A 14,348-nucleotide genomic window follows, 5' to 3' on the forward strand; every position below is an offset into this window, starting at 1 on the left:
GGTGCAGCAGGCGTAATGATATGACGCAGCGCCTGAAAATAGGTCTAATAGGTTAGACAAACTTAGTCCCGGTCACGTTGGAAGAAGTTACCGAGCTGGGGACTATTTTCAGGCGCAGCGTCATATCATTACGCCTGCTGCACCCATGGTACAGCCGCACAGTTCCTTGATTATTACGCCGGAATGAGAGTAGTTCCTAGCCATATAGGCTTAGAAAAGCGCAACTTTTCATTTTCCGTCGATCTTAGTACACGGTTTAACTACAGAAGAGTCAAGTTTTAAATAGGAAAAATATTGAAACTCTTTGGTCATTTTGAAAGAAATGCTACTGGACTCATCAGAATCAATGATCTATGCTAAGCTATGCTAAAAGTGGTACCGTCAGACCCGGAGTTCGGCTGAATGGATTCTAAAACGGTAAAACTCAACTGTTTAACTCTGGGGGAGTTGTAAAATGAGCTTATTTCCAAAAAAAGTGGAGTATCCCTTTAAAGCTTACAGCTACGGACTAAAAGAAACAACATTACTGTGTAAATAATGGTATGATACACTCAGAACTACAAAGAAAAAAACATTTGGGGGCACCCAGCCCACCTTCACAGTATTGATTTTGTTAAAACTGAAAGGGCTGGAAATAAAACTGAAGTTATTATCCTCAAACCGTGTAAGCACAGGATTCTTGCGCGATCATCATGACTCTCTTTCAAGCCATTTTCATACCACTTTGGTTATTACGCTAAAAGCACAATGAATAAAGCCTTTTGTGTGAACACAAAATCAGGAGCCAATGTGCTTTGATTTCTGCAAGATCTGCCATTAGTGTCACTAATTTAAGTGTTTTGCTCAATCATCACAGTATTTCAGGCATGTTGAAGGTTCTCAGATTTCTCTGATTCTATTTGTTGTCCTCTCTTTGCAAGTTGATAAGCCTATTTACGTTGCTATCCTATTTAATCATGGTTATATTGAGAGTTGCGATTAATTTTATGCATTTAACATAGATTTCGCCCTGCTTTATGCGCCTTCATAAAAACAGACCTTTGACATGCTTTTGGGTCACAATCCACAAGTTATGAACCAGTGTAATAGACATAAATAAAATGGAAATGTAACAGTATAAATCATGTACTAATACAAACAGCCACATAGACAAACTCACGATCACCCCACCTAACATGGCCTTTACATATGAAAAACCACTGATATGAATCATTTTGAGGTCGGTAACTGATTTAAAAATGAGGCAATGGCCTTTCCCGTTCCACTGGGACAACAAGTGAATGTGAAAATACATATTCATTCTTACCCATTCAGCCCTTTGCAAACGGCCATGAACCGACAGAGCCATGTTAAAACACACGAATGATATGCGCTTGGCAATAGAAGTCACATTAGTCAGTTTCTTTTTTCAGATATTTTCAGACACTTTTCTCTTGCACCATACAAGATCTGCTCTGTCTCTTCTTCATAAATAATTAACACACAAGTGTTTAATGCTTCAAGCTGAAAGAAATCAATGAGACATTAGTCCTTTTAATCTTTAAGTGAAATGTGTTCTATCTAAAACTTGAGAGGATAATTATCAGAGGAGCTGACGGATGAATACATACCTTTTTGATGAGTGATGTGAATACATTTTTCATATTCACGCATACTATTTTTTTTATCATAACCGTAAGCCTATAAAGGTCTATATCGATATCTTTTTAACTGTTTTTTGAAAGTTTTCCAATCCACACAGAGTCAGCTAGAACATAATAATTAGGTTAATATAACTGCATTCATTGTATAAATATAATATATAGTTCTACAAATATGAAATACTAAAACACTGAAAAAATACAGAGATCATTTCAAATATTACTTTGGTTTGAGAGATTGAGATCATTTGTACATTTTTTATTTTGTGCAATTAGTTGTGGTTTGTTTCACCCTAAAAAAATAAATAAACTTTCATTATTTCCATCAGTTGGCAGAATTAATTCAACTTTAAATGACATTCATTTTAATTCATTCGTAAAAATTACAACCAAATCATTGCCATTGTGAAAATCATGAAACTATAATTAATGTTTACGCATCTGAGCTTAAGAACTTATTTTTTAAAAGGAGTTTATAGAAATAATTACTTTTACAACAGATGCATATCATTTTTTTTGAAAGTTACAGAGATCACTGAAGAACAGGAATGACTCCCTAATGGCTTGATCTATTTCAATTGATCTAGTGAAAATATCGTCTTAAAATGTACTGAAGCCCATATATTCTTCATGTCCTCTAAAGTCCAAAGCAGACATGTTGGCGATGGATTATTGCGTTCTATACTGATGTTACACAGATGGACATTTGATATCCAGCTAGAAGCAGGTCTGGCTCAATCGTATCAAAATTCCTGGCTCTGATCCAGGTGTCAGTTGAGACTGGGGTCAGGATGAATTACTGTGGGGATGCGCTTGCCCTGGTCTGGGCATCTGAAATTAAATCAAACTGATGGTGGTAAGACACAGCTACATCTCCCTAGATCCAACAGGACCACATCTGAACCACTGTCACATGTCATGCCAGATTTATAGCTGTGCAAAATCTACCCAGAATGCACACCATATCGGCCGGGCTCAATGGGCCAGCCCAGATGCCATATAAAACATAAATTCTAAAGCACAATCTCATAGTAAACACACACTCCACCATAAACCACAACTGTTAAAGGGATAGTTCACCCAAAAATTACATTTAGCCCATGATTTACTCACCCTGAAGCCATCCTAGGTGTATATGACATTCTTCTTTCCGATAAATACAATCGGAGTTATATTGGTCCTGGCTCTTCCAAGCTTTAGAATTGGAGTGAATGGGTATATAAGTCCACCAAAGCGCATCCATCCATGATAAAAGTGCTTCACACGGCTCTGGCGGGTTAATAAAGGCCTTCTGAATTGAAGCGATGCGTTCGTGTAAGAAAAAAGTAAATCATGGGCTAATTTTCATTTTTGGGTGAACTATCCCTTTACCAAATTAAATATCAGACATCTATTTTTAAAATTCTTGTGTGACTACAGCTATGCTACATTAAATGCATATATATATATATACAAGGGCGTAGATTTGGTTTGAACATTGGGGGGGTTGAAGTTTGGGTCTGCATATTTTTCATGTGATCATGGTATAAATATTGGCGGGGTTGTAATGCATAGATTTAAAATTGGGGGGTTATCTCCCCCCAACCCCCCCACAAATTAAGCCCCTGTATATATATATAGCTCTATACCTTTATTGTATGCCACAGATTTCTCATTTGTTTCTGTTAATATATTTTAAAATAATTTCTAAAGCAGATGCTTAAATGAATATGTGAAAACCCCAAGTCTCCTGGGCTGTGAAAAAACAACCACTGAGCAAGAAAACCTTCCTCTGGGTTTGTAAGAACCTACAGAGTGTACTTGTGTAACAAAAATGTTGCATAACTGAACGACCGTGAACCAGTTTTTACTGTATACGTGAAGAAATGATGCACCCTAGAATTCAACATTTTTCAAAACTTGCGCCTTGGAACCTTTTTCTAGGTTTGCGTTCTCGAGCCACCAAACACTGTTGTCGTGCAAATAAGCGGCCGGAACACATTAAATGTTTTCTGTTTTCGCTTGAAACTAAGTTCTGAAGTTAATTACTAATGATCTTTGCAATGGAAGTGAATCAATCAAAAACTAACTTGAGCTGAACAATAACTTTATTCTAGAGCTGCTGTAAAGCCAAAACAATCTCTGTTACTTTAATCTCCTATTATCACTGTAAAGCTGCTTTGAAACAATCTTGTTAAAAGCGCTATTTAAATGAAGGTGACTTGACTTGACTCAGAAGAAGCTCTGGCAGATGCCTGATAAAACGAAAGCATGCCATTGGGTGCTTCTCATTTTTTATTTGTGCATCCTCGCTTCCTTTCCTTGCGTCTTAGCTCCACCCCTTAGAATGCGAGGGAAGGATCCACCCGTGTATCCTCGCTCATGACTCTTCCTCGCTCCTCGTTCCTGGCCTCCTTGCGGTGCGATTAGAGAATTGAGATGCCCTTCAAGATGGCTGAGCTTGATCGGATTCCGGGTCACGGGCTGGAGGACAAAGGAGGGAGGAAACGAGGAAGCATCAATTTGAGCACTGAGAAGCACCCATTGAGTCCTTGTGACTTCCATATCTGATCTGTGTAGTAAAGCTGTCTTGAAAGTAAACAAAAGGCAAGATTATGGATTGTTCAATTCCTGGAAGCTGATTGGTCAATACAGCATTCCAACCATGCTTATATCACGACAGAAGGGGTTGTGAATATCGTGACTACAGCATATTAGCGCAGCATTTGTGGCATATAATGTTGATTACCAAAAAAAATTATTAATTCAGATTCATCCCTCATTTACTTTAGCCCTGTAATGCCTGAGATATGAAATTAATAGTCAGAACTTTTTTTGAAATGGAACAAGTTTACTGAGCCTCTAGACAAAATATATATATATATATATATATATAAAAAAAAAAAAAAAATCCAAAAAGAAACTGTGTGCATGTGTTTTGTTTTGTATCACTTCATTCCTTAAATGCCTGATGTATCATATTTGATCCATTTTAATATAATTTTTTCAAGTAATCAAGTAAAAGTTGCTTCAGGTGAGTAAATGTTCAAGCGATTACGTGTACCACAACCAAAAAATTTTGTGTAATGCGTGTGATGCTGGCCAATAGTGAGCCTACGTTCTGACGTACAACCCAGAAGCGCTGCGCTGTTACACTATGTCAGGGGTCGGCAACCCAAAATGTTGAAAGAGCCATATTGGACCAAAAAATAAATAAATAAATAATCTGTCTGGAGCCGCAAAAAATTAAAAGCCTTATAATGAAGGCAACACATGCTGTAAGTGTCTATATTAGCTTTATTAGCCCCCTAGTATCAAAATAAGTAGGCTACAAATACATAATGAGCATTCATGATTAAGGGCCCTATTTTAACGATCTGAAACGCAAGTGTCAAAGCGCAAAGCGCAAGTAACTTTGTGGGCGGGTCTCGGCGCTGTTGCTATTTTCCCTATTCTCATTTCCCTATTTTCATTATTCATAGGTGTGGTTTGGGCGTAACGTGAAATAAACCAATCAGAGCATCATCTCACATTCCCTTTAAGAGCAGATGCACTTTTTCCTTGGCGTATTGCTATTAGTATTGCAGCGTTTATATTTTTTAAGAAGACTAAGAGTTCATGGTGTTGATAAAGATATTATGCTCCTTTTTCACAAGACAGTTATTGAGTCTATATTGAGATATGGTATTATAGCTTGGTTTGGTAACCTGTCAGTTAAACTAAAAACACAGCTCCAAACATTGATTAAAAGGGCAGGGAAGATAATTGGATCAGTGCCACCGACTACTCTTAATGAGCTTTTTGAGGAGGCGGTGAGAAAACAGAGTTTTAAAATTATTAATGATCCGAATCATGTTCTCTATAGTGAGTATGAGTTGATGCCCTCAGGCAGAAGGTACAGGGTACCGACCTGTAAACTGAATAGGTTTAAATTTTCCTTTGTGCCACTCTCTATTAAAATATTGAATAAAAACAAATAGGGTGTGGGCAAGCTGTAATTAGGTATAGAGGCTAGTGATTACAGTATGCGTTAGCAGAAGGTGCTAGGAAGGTGGGATGTGTTTACGGATTTTTTTTTTTTTTTTTTTTTTTTAAGGTGATAATTATGTGTAGTAATTCATGTTATGTGTAGTAAATCATGTTATGTGTTATGTATGTTGTGCTGCATCTGTTGTCCCGAATGCCCAAGATGAATTTCTCCGCTAGGAGACAATAAAGGCTAATCAATCAATCAATCAATATTATAACGGCGGATTTGCCAGGCGCGCGTCAAGAGGGGTTCACAGCCGAGGAGACCAACGCTCTCGTCACGGCCGTAAAAGAGAGAGAAGTGACATTTGGGGATGGGAGAAACACACCCAAATTAGCTTCGGTTAAACAGGCATATAATAATGTGGGTAAATGTGTAAGCTAGATGTATGCTTTTATAATAAATTATTATATTTATAATAAATTGTCTATCTATCTATCTATCTATCTATCTATCTATCTATCTATCTATCTATCTATCTATCTATCTATCTATCGTTTGTAATAATATGATTTGCAAAAATGAAAACTGCTGCTTCTGTGTAGATTAGAGAATCACAGTGTATGAGCGTTGTGCACTCTATACATTATGGTCAAGCATGCGCCCTTAAAATAGCATAATGAACAACGCGCAACGCGCCACTGACTTTAGACAAGGTTTTTTCTGGCCAGTGGCGCAATTGTTTTATGGAACAGTAAAATAGCACCAGGGAACGTTTGCGCCGGAACACGCCTCCTTTTTTGCGCTGAACCGCCCAGGGAGCGCAAGTTCATTCCCTAGTTTAGCGACGTGCTTCTGTGGAGGGAAAAGCGCGCTTTGCGCGGGTGCAAAATAGGAATGAAACATGCGTCGGTGTACAAAGTCAATTGCGCTGGGTGCAAGATAGGGCCCTAAATGTTTATTTTCCCTGCAGCGCATCCTGGAGAGAATGACGCACCACGTGACTACTCTGCTGTACGATGGTGCTTTAAGTTTAACTTCCATTATAATTTTAATGTATTATGTTTCGTTGCATTGATGAAATTAAAGAAATACAATAAAGAAATCAGATTTTTTATGTCATTTTTACTTTAGGATTCGAAAAAACGACAAAATGTGCAACGTGGATAGGCCTCCTGTAATTTCAGACCTCACCATGGAAAAACTTTAAGAATGTTTGTCATGTTTTTCCTCCTACAGAAATTATATTAAAACAAAAAATATTTCTTCCATTTTCATATTTTTGAAAAAGCTCCAGGGAGCCACTAGGGCGGCGCTCTAGATCCGCGGGTTGCCGACCCCCGCACTATGTGAACTCACTCAGAGGCCCACACAGAGGAAAAAGAATAGTTGAATAACGTCGTTATTTTTGGGGGGTTTTGCGCACAAAAAGTATTCTCGTCACTTGATAAACTTAAGGTTGAGCCACTGTAGTCACTTGGACTATTTTAACGATGTCTTTACTAACTTTTCTGGGATGGCATATCGATTACCTAGCAGCCTATGAAGGAGTGAGCCAGCTCTCAGATTTCATCAAAAATATCTTAATTTGTTTTTCCGAAGACGAACGAAAGTCTTACGGGGTTTGAACAACATGAGGGTGAGTAATTACTGACAGAATTTTCATTTTTGGGTGAACTAACCCTTTGGCCCATTCACTTCAAAGTGCCTCAATGTAACAGATTGTTGCTTCTTTATTCTTTTCTCTTTTTTTTTTTAGGAATTGTTGTGCTAATTATGCCATAAATGTTATCGATTGAGCTTAACTTATACTGAACCCTCAATATTCCTTTAATAAAAATAAAAAAAGACTAGTGCTTTTAGTGCCTCATCACACAGTTCTGCATGTTAAGACCAATTCACACTGTTGGATTTTGTCGGATTAGTATGTTACCCCAGTTGGCGTTGATCAGGGTTTGTTCAATCAGCGATTGATGGTGTTTGTTGGGGCAGTGTGAACATGACAGTTATTTGTAATAAAATTAAAAACCCGACGGCCAACTTGTTTGTTGGCGTTTGTCTGTGTGGTGTGAATTGGCCTTAAAACAGAGTATATTAAGCGTGGCATCTCGAAGCATGTGTCTGCTCCCTCTATTTGCAGCTTATTTGAAAAATCCAAATAACAAATAAGTAAAAAACATTTGCCTGTGGTTATTTAGAATACATGTAGCCCAGCCATGCAACATCGTGGCAGCCTTCGTTCAAGCTCAGTTTAGCCGCCTAAGGTGTTGATAACCTCAGAAACTCTGTGCCTACTCTATCCGGATCTCAGCCTGGGGAGGGCGGGCATCACTGAACCGCCTGTCGTTAATCATTGCTGACATCGGTGGGCATGGCTTCCTGCTGTCCGCACGGAGGACGGAGAGAAAGCGGCACACCGGCTGACACTAGGAGACAGGTGCGCCGATGAGGCACAGAGTCATCGCGGCAGACAGCGACAAGAGACCGCTTAATGGAAGAGAGCGTTCATGCAACACTTCACTTCCTCCGCCACGATAATCAGAGAGAAAGAGAGGGATAAAATGAGAATGTGTTTGAGAACTCTCATGGATTACTTGCCAACGTTTGTTACGACAAGCCAGAAGCCTCCCTCGGTGCACGCACCAGGGCCACTCCATCACATGCTGCCAACAGCTCTTACTCACACCAATAATAAGCTTTCATATTGGTATACGAACGCCCCTGCAGGCCCCCGTCGAGTCTGCATAAGCAGTTGGTGACACTACGCCGATTGATTCTGGAGTGGCTAAAAAACATGCAAATTGCTCATGCTTATGGTGAGGCATTTTTCAAATATTAAACTATTGCTATTGCTTTTCTAACAGGGCCACATCTGAACCTACACATGTCATGCCAGTTTAATAGCTGGACAAAATCTACCCAGAATGCAATTCATATCTGTCAGTACTAGGCCAGATGCCATATAAAACATCACTTTTCTAAGACAATAAATTATGAAACAGATAAACATATAAAAACCATCTTTTTTTTACCATCTTCCCAAACTTGTAATGAGAAGCGCTTATAAACCGGTTTCCTGCAGTTTTCTGCCAATATAAAAGCTTGATGGTTTAGCATTTGAAAATAAATAAATTAAGACAGCCTTAAATATTAGTATTGTAATTTTATAGTTGTACAATTATTATTATTATTATTAGGCCTGTATTTCTTTTATCATTTTTTTATTTTAAAGTGAAATATTACAATAATAATATAGTTTAATATTTTTATTTAGCAAAAATAATAACAACAAGGATAATAAAAAATTATAATTATCATTATTAGTCATATTGATACATGTTATTAACTATATGATATAACTAAATGTTTGGCCAAATTGTGCAGCCCTACAAAACAAGCACAGCAAAATTTGATGAAATGCAAATATCACAATTTCTATCAGAAATACCCTAACGTGGACTAGTAAGCAACTGGCCAAAACCCTAGAAGCCAGCTAGCAACACCTTAGTAACCACCCAAAAAAGGAACCACAAGGCAACATCCTGGCTAACATTTACAACAGCTTTGACACCGTTGTTTGTTACTTGTTAACAAGATGAGATTTTTAGCTGCTTTGTTCCTATTTAATTTCAAAGGCATCTGAAACAACAGAGATGTCACATTTAGAAACATTCCTGTAGCAAAGACTAGCACAAATTCAATATACATCAATGGACTTGTATCAAATTAGATTTATATCAAATAGAGTTTCAAGAGAGTGGACCTGAACAGATCTCATTGGCATTTCGTAGCTTTTCGAGCATTTAGTGGCACATATACCGGTATGCTGAATATGTCGTGAAGGAAAACAAAATTCTGTTCTGTGATTCTATAGCTGAAAGAATGCTGAAGGACAGCTTGTCATCCATGATGGTGATACTATGAAATGTTGTGATCCAACCAGACTTATTTCTACTTCTCCAAGGTGGAAAGAAAGAAAAGCTTTACAAAAGTCAAACCTGTCTGTCTGACTACGTCATTCTGCCATCAACTCTGCCCCCAAGATGGAAGGGTTACTATAGCAACTGCCTGGGTTAATAACCCCTCCACAACAGTGTGTCCAAGCCCCACATTTTAACACATAATATAGGCCTATAATTTTATCCAAGAGAAATGGGAATGGTTTGTCTTAATGGCATGACAAATACAGGCTCTTGAAAGCTGCAATATCAAAGCAATTGCCGTCAAATCTTAAAAAAATATTTATACTTGTGTCAGTAGGAGGAGCACATCTCAGTTGGAGAATTTTTATGGTTTTGATTTTGCAAGTCCCTGGTTTCTCAGACATTTCAAGATACCAAACTAAAGTCTGCAATCAGTAAAGTTAAGCAGTAATGGCGTATTTTTGTAGCCGGGAGTTAGCATCACCCTGTTTTACACTGGCTTTTGGATTATTGCAGTAAAGATAACAAAAGCTTATGATTCTTATACGTTTTGATCATAGTGATAGTCATATTGAAGTGTAAATACAATTGATGTAAGTAAAAACCTAAATGCAGGCTCCCTGCATCTGAAATCACACTCTCTTGAGCAGGTACTCAGTATTTACTTTGCGACCACTAAAAAAGTACATTCTATAGGCTATAATAGTGTGAATGTGTGTACACTCTCAGAAAGTAAAGTACATAATTGTACCTTTAGGGGTACAATGGCTTGTCACTGGGGCTGTACCCTCAAGGGTACAATATTGTACCTTAACCTTTAAAAGAAACGGTACATATATGTACCTTTTAATGCTTTTTGAGGTCCAATAATAAGCCCTATGGGGTACGTTAGTGTGGATTGTACATTGGGGGACAGAAATGGACTCCTACTGTACCCCTATTTCTGACAGTGTATGAATGTTGTCATTATCATTTGAAGAACCAGTTGGTCGCTTCACCATCATTCACAAATCCTCTCCTGTGGCCTCATTGGAAAGTAAAGTATCCATCAAATGCACACTTCAAAATCTCCCCGGAAAAAGTAGGTCATCCGGGTACTTCTTACCTACTCTTTTATGAGTACTGTGAATTGGGCTATAGTACTTCTTTTGTCACATACTATTTTTTCGCCTACAATATAGCAAGGAGTACAATATAGCATGTATATCAACATGGTGAATACAGTACATACAGATTATATTCATACTACACACAGAATTTTTTTTTTTTTTGCGGTTGTGAAGTAATTACTTATTCAAAATAAGTACCTACTAAAGACACAGCCAATGTTTTCAATATGAATGCAAATATTTCATTAAATTTCTCTAAGATCAAGAAAAAAAAAGAAAAAAAAGTGCTATACAATCCAATGTTGCAGCTCTTTACTCTTATTGTACATTAAAAATGTCTCATTTGTGTCTCTTTATACTTTTTTCAAGAGAATTCAAAGAGAAACAACTGAGAAACATAAATAATATCTCCACTTCCCACAAATAAAGTACATTTTGGTTTACTTTTTAAAGCACAATTACTATCTTTCTTCTCATTAGATTGATTGTTTTAAAAATATTTTACATATCTATGTTATACTACTTTGCATAAAATTAAACATTTATTTTATAATTATTGCAGCAAAAACACACAAATCATGGTTTTAAACTGTACTTAAAATGCTAATCATGAATAGAAATGCTAAAAATGAATAGAAAGAAAGAAAGAAAATAGCTCAAAGGATATTTAATTTGACATCCTGAGGTTGGAGAACAACATTTTCTGAAAGTCTAGCTAGCATTTGCTAAAAAAGACATTACTTAATTTTCAGGCGTTTCATGCCCTATTTTGTACTGTTCGTGGAAAGTGCCAAAAAACCTCCAGAGCTTAAAAAAAAAAAAAAAAAAAAAAAAAAAAAAAACAACTCCGACCAATAAAATCATCCTTTGGGAAAGGTTTATTTGGAGCAACCCAAATAAGGGGAATATGTTTAACTTTATTTATTATTAAAGGGGAGTTAATACATTTCAGAGAAACATTGCTTTTCTTTCAGATGTCCCTCAACTTCAGCCCATGGGGAGCTGATGGGGACAGGTTTTATCGTTTACTGTGACTGCAGGCACCATTTTAACCCAGCATTTGAGAGCATACAAGCAAAGCTGAAGGCTGGCCTCAGGAGATTGTAAGGATAAAGCGTCTATTTAGACTTACCCCAGAGGATCATGGGTCAGACGCAGGTATACAGTGTATTCCAGCTTTTAATGGAGACAGAGCTATACAGCTTTATTGCAATGCAAACTGTAATTAAAACTCTCTAATAGAGGTTTAGGACGACACTTTATACACTCTCGGTCTCAACATAGACCTTACTCTGTTTTCCAGTTTGTGCTTGATGTGAAGATTTTATTAAATCTTCACATTTTAATTAAATCTTTTCATCGTATCTAGCTGCTGAATGACCCCTGTATGTTCTGCCTTTCCCTTTTTAAATCACACTGTGGCCAGCGAGAAAAGAGGAATGAGAAAAGAAACATGTCCGTTAAGCTAAATCATTTTAAAGCACATTTATAGAATCGATATAACACGTCGTTCCTGCTGGCTCTGAAATGCATGGTTAGTATATGTTTTATAATGTCTAATCTGAGGTATACTTTCATTCCACGACAGAAACCAGGCTGTATCAATTGAAATCGATTGTGAAATCAGGGCTTACGGCCTTGGCTAAATTGTAAGTGTCAGTAGGAATCAAAATTCTATTATTTTCCAAACAATCACAGATAAAGCTGTATAAAAATTCCAATGCCTGGTCTCTGAAAGCGCTTGTTTGCTGTACCTGATTGAGGCCGCTCTCGGCAGCCTCCTTTCCCTGTCCTGTGGGACACGCTCAATTTTCCGCAGGCTTATCTTGCCAAGGTGGCCAATTTAGGAACCTTTTGCCGCTTGGCTTTTTGAGATATGGCCCCATATGTAACTCTGGATCACAAAACCAGTCATAAGTTGCACAGGTATATTTGTGGCAATAGCCAACAATACATCGTATGGGTCAAAATGATCGATTTTTCTTTTTTGCCAAAAATCGTTTGGATATTAAGTAAAGATCACTTTAAATGGGGTTTTCTCAATGTTTAGATTTTTTTGCACCCTCAGATTCCAGATTGCATCTCGGCCAAATATTGTCCTATCCTAACAAACCATACATCACTGGAAAGATTATTTATTCAGCTTCCAGGTGATGTATAATGCTACGTTTACACAGAAACGATCTGAAGAGAAAACGCAAAAGTGATCACTTTTTATTCTGCGTTTAGACGAGCGTTATGGGGGGGAAATCTGCGTGCATATGACGCAAAAGTGTGTGAAATTCAATGTAGTATGCACTCCAGGCGGCTAGGTGGCAATGTGAAGCACTGATCGGTGCCTTCACTGTCTAGCAGACTTTTGCGTTTTTACCGTTTAGACGGAAACGCGACGGTGGAGCGTTCCCTTTCAAGGGAACTCGCGTTGCGTCGAGTTTGACGCTATGGGAACGCTTTGCGTGATGATGTCTTGAAGCACATGTAAAATCAGTCCAATGGCGTGGCGGAACGTCAGATGCGGGTGACGTCACGTACCAGGAAACTATAAAGCCTGCAAGAAAACAGAGAGCGGCAGCTTCTGTGTCTTCAGTAGCGCTCTATGTGGAATCTGTCTCTGTCTATTTATTGTTGTCTTGTCACTCAAAGCAATTATGTCCAGCGAACAGTTCAGAATGTGTGTGCATCCCTGCCCGCGTTTTATTACGGGTAGGGACACTCACGTTCTGTGCATTGTTTGTTTGGGAGAGGAGCATGCCCAGTCAGCACTCGAGGGTGCTGGCTGTGTGCATTGCGAGGCGCTGTCCATGCGCTCGCTCCGATCCCGGCTGAGCTTCTTCCGGGAAGCTCGCGTTCCCCAGGGCTCGGGTCCCGCTGCTGCCGAGGCACAGCGGCGATCTCAGTCCTGGGGTTCGCAAATGGATCTATCAGCGGGGTCTGAGACGGGCTCTGCCCTATCTCAGCCCTTACCTGATAGATCCGGTGTCTCTCATCAGGGTTCGGAAGCACGCGCGGCGGTTTCTTCCCCCCCGGTGATTGAACAAACACTGCAATTGTCCAGTTCTGAGGAACTGGATGTTGTTAGTGTTGATGCTGAGTCTGAGGAAGCCCCACCTCAGTCTCATGCATTTGAAGAATTGCTGGATGTAGTGACAAGAGCGGTTGATAGACTATGTATTGAGTGGCCAACTGATAAACAGGACGTTCGTTCAAAAAGTAAACTTGACGAACGCTTCCTGCCCTCACGTGCACAACCACAACGCCGAAATCTGCCGTTTTTTCCCGATCTCCACACTGAGGTGTCGAGATCGTGGGAGAAACCAGTTTCCTATAGAGTTTTTAATCCACAAACCATGAATTATTCCACTATATCTGGGTATAAAGAGTATGGTTATGGGGAGATGCCGAAGGTGGAAGAGACGCTTGCGAGCTATCTCTCTCCAGCGACGGCATCTTCCCTGAAAGCTCCGGCGTTGCCTAATAAGCCCCTCAGAGTCACATCTTCTCTGGTGGGCAAGGCTTATTCAGCGTCTGGTCAGGCTGCAGCGTGTCTTCATACTATGTCACTGCTGCAGGCTTATCAGGCTGAATTATTGTGTGATTTGGATGAGGGCGGGGGTATTGGTCCTGAGGTGGTTGCTGAACTACGCAGAGCCACAGATTTGTCTCTCAGGGCCACCAAGGAGACCGCTAAATCAACCGGGCGGTCTATGGCAGCCCTGGTGGCCACTGA

Source organism: Rutilus rutilus (genome assembly GCF_951802725.1).
Source record: "Rutilus rutilus genome assembly, chromosome: 12".
NCBI lineage: Eukaryota > Metazoa > Chordata > Actinopteri > Cypriniformes > Leuciscidae > Rutilus > Rutilus rutilus.